Raw genomic sequence first — 3,690 nt, 5'->3', positions numbered from 1 at the left:
AGAGGGCGGGGCTACATGGGGGCAAGGGCGGGGCGACAGGGAGACGAAGGCACGCCTCTTCTCCTCCCCCACTCGCTGATGAACACAAAAAGTGAAGCTGCGTTCCTATTGGGTCGTCTTAACAAGATGTTAAATCGGATTTGGTTTTGGGGGTTTGTATAACGTAGTGGTGGGCAAAGCGGGCCTCGGGGCTGTTTTTGTTCCAACCGATCCGGCACAGTCACTTTGACCAATGAGGTTTCTGCATAAAACAAGAAGCACTCTGCATAAAACAAGAAGCACCTGATGGCAATCCACTGATTGCACTTGTAGGACACCAGATTGGTGAAAAGTTCATTCAGCATCATTCACCCTCATTGGTTAAAATGACAATATTGTTTCATATTTTAACATTCTGTGTTTCTGGGAGACCCTCATTTCAAAATGTGTGCCTTATTTTCAAACATTTTTTATTTAATATAATCATAGAACCGGTGGATGAGTGGTTAGCACGTCGTGGTGATAGGCTCCATCACCCCTGCGACCCTCATGAAGCAAAGAGGTACTGAAAATATATGAATGAACAAGCCAAGTTTAAACCACGTGTTGGCATCTCAGAGCAAAAAAAAAGACAAATCTGGCCTTCCACAGCACCCCTGTGGAAAAACAGAATGTTCTGTTCTTTGCCACAGCGCACCCGCACATCTGCCAGCGCTCCGTTAGCTCGGTTTCTATTCCGTCTCCCCTTCGATTTGACCGACAGAAAGCAATCATGTGCCTGGAACATGTCGGTTCTGGCGGGAATCCCAACATTTCCAGCGGCTTACGTAAGCCAATTTACGCATGCGGTAAAATACATTGAAACCCCCAAAGAAAAGCAAACCCCCTTTTCGTTAGTATACAATGTTATAATCTGCCATTTGCTCTAGAATGTTTTTCTACGTTACATAAAGTGCTGGGATTAACCACAATCCCACATTTAGTTTTCTTGTCTAACCGGCTATTGAAAAAGTTTGCACCTCCCTCGGCTTGGCGTCTGCGAATATTAAGTGTTCCTGGTAGCTTTAGCCACGCCCCCTCCAGGCACACACTCTTACCTTCCCAAGACCAATGTGGAGAGATGCCAGCAGCGAATAATCCAACAAATTTCCCCGCCATCCTTCCCACTTCAAATGGATTGGACGTCTAGTAGCATCAATAGCATCTGAAGAGTTACCATCTGGCCTTAGATAAACCCATGAGCCAATTATTTTGTCATTAGGAGATGTCCAATCCATTTGAAGCATCAAAGCCTGCCCCCAGTCCAAGTGGATTGGTCGCCCATGGCCATTAATGGCAGCCACTCAGTTAATACTTCAATTCGGATTTAAAGCCAGAACTTTCATTCATTCTTTTGACAAGCTACTAATGCTCACGAGGATTGTGGGGGTGCTGGAGCATATCCCAGCCAATAGTGGGCAGTAAGCAGGGGACACGCTGATTTTTTGTTGTTGTATTTAACAAATAAAAGTGGTAGGGTCTTAAATTCAAATCCAGGTTTGTCCACCTGTGTGGCATTTGCATGTTTTCTCAGGGCCTGTGTGGGTTTTCTCCGGGTACTCTGATTTCCTCCCACATTCCAAAGACATGCATGGTGATTGGACACTCTAAATTGCCCCTAGGTATGAGTGGCTCGAAGTCAGCTCGGATTGCCTCCAGCACCCCCCTATTGAGGATAAAGCGGTTCAGAAAATAAGATGAGATGAGATATAATAATGGGAAAAAATAGGAGCAATGCTGGTATAAATCCCCCGAGCTAAACCCCATCATGGGATTGCAAAAGCAAATATCGGTGCAACGTGAGTTAAACGTTAAGATGGAATTTCTCAAGAGTTCAACTTATACTCCCTTTGAAATATTTTCAAAATATACAGTGGAATTGAAAAAAAAATAATAAAAGAAGACAGGGTTGGCAAGGCTTGAGGAAAAAAAATGTTCCAGAGCCAAAAGAAGCGTGAGCAAGATCTTCTTGTTTAGGAATCCAAGCATTTTTCATCATGTCTGGAAAATATGCAGTGCAAATATGTATTTTCCCAAGACAACCATACGTCCATCTGTGATGTGTTGACACCATGTTTGCTTTCAAGAAGAGGGGAATTGACAAAGACCATCTGCTCCAATGAGCTTTATTTTTATCAACTGACTGCCATTGCAGTTTGGAACGTAGTCGTGGAAGTTGGATTATTTTTGGCGTCAAACTTCAATTCTCTTCTGGAGACAAACATTTTCTTCAGCTGCAAATTTCACATCCATGAAAAATGTCAAGAAGATGGAAATGTGTCATGGTGGTCTTCCAAAAATGGGATGCAATGTGAGCAAAGACAGACCAGGGCGGAAGAACTCCCGTGCGCGCTAACATCTGGAGGGTGCCGTACACAATGTACACAAATACTCGGCGGGTGCTGTCAAAACACAAATGCGTGGAAAGACTTGACAGAAACAAGATGGGGAAAGTTTTGGTGGATATCCAAATGGTGTTTGTTGGATAAGTAACACGGAATTCCAAATGATTATGTTGAGAAACAGGCTGGTTTCCATTGAGTTCAATGAAAGCTAATGAGCGACAATCATTAATAGCATCATTAAACTCTTTGGAGTTTATTTAAACATGCTAAGTTGATTAAATATACTCATTTTTGGGAGTATAGTGTTGTCTAGTCGGATACTGTGATAGGCCGGCGACCAGTTCAGGAAGCCTTGGTAGGTTTTACATTCCCACGATGGGGTTTAGCTCAGGGATTTTATGCCAGTGTTAATACTATTTTTACCTCTTATTATATCTCATCTCATTTTCTAGACCGCTTTAGCCTCACTTGGGGGGTGCTGGAGCCTATCCCAGCTGACTTCGGGCTAGAGTCCAATCAGCCTACCAGGTTTGTTTTTGCGATTTTTTGGGAAACCAAAGTATCCAGAAAAAACCCACACATGCCCAGGGAGAACATGCAAACTCCACACAAGTAGACCGACCTGGAATTGAACCCTAGTCCCCCACTGTGAGGCCAACATGCTAACGACTTATCCACCAGGTCGCCGCCCTAAATATATTATCCTATTTAATGTTTTTCTCTTAATTTAATCATATTTTCTGTATCATTATCATGGTATTTAGCTGAGAGAATACAGTTTGTATTATTATCTTTTTACATTTACTACTACTGTATCTTCTGGACTATAAACCGCACTTTTTTCGGATTTTGGCTGAGCTTGCGATTTATTTAGTTTTTTCTTTTCATGGTATTTAGCTGAGAGAATACAGTTTGTATTATTATCTTTTTACATTTACTATTACTGTATCTCCTGGACTATAAACCGCACTTTTTTTCGGATTTTGACTGGGCTTACGATTTATTCAGTTTTTTCTTTTCATTCAACTATGGAAAAAAATAATAATAATTGAGTCAAGTAGTCTGATTAAGACGCCGTCCCTCCTCTCGGCCCTCCGCAAACATCTCCATTTTCCCTATCAGTTGTTTAGCATTGCTGCGATTCCTTCTCGAGGTCAGCGTACGGCTTCCACCAGGGAGCCAATGTTTTTCTGTTCGCGGGGGGAACGGTGGCAGAGCTCCCTGATTCCACAATCGTCGGGAAGGAGGATGCGCCCCCTGCAGGGGTCACGCGGCGGGAGGTCAACTCGAGAGACGCTTGTTAAATTCAACACCAAGCGGAGAGGAA

Source organism: Stigmatopora nigra, chromosome 2, assembly GCF_051989575.1.
Source record: "Stigmatopora nigra isolate UIUO_SnigA chromosome 2, RoL_Snig_1.1, whole genome shotgun sequence".
NCBI lineage: Eukaryota > Metazoa > Chordata > Actinopteri > Syngnathiformes > Syngnathidae > Stigmatopora > Stigmatopora nigra.
The sequence above is the reverse complement of the archived record's forward strand: the minus strand, read 5'-3'. Positions refer to the sequence as shown.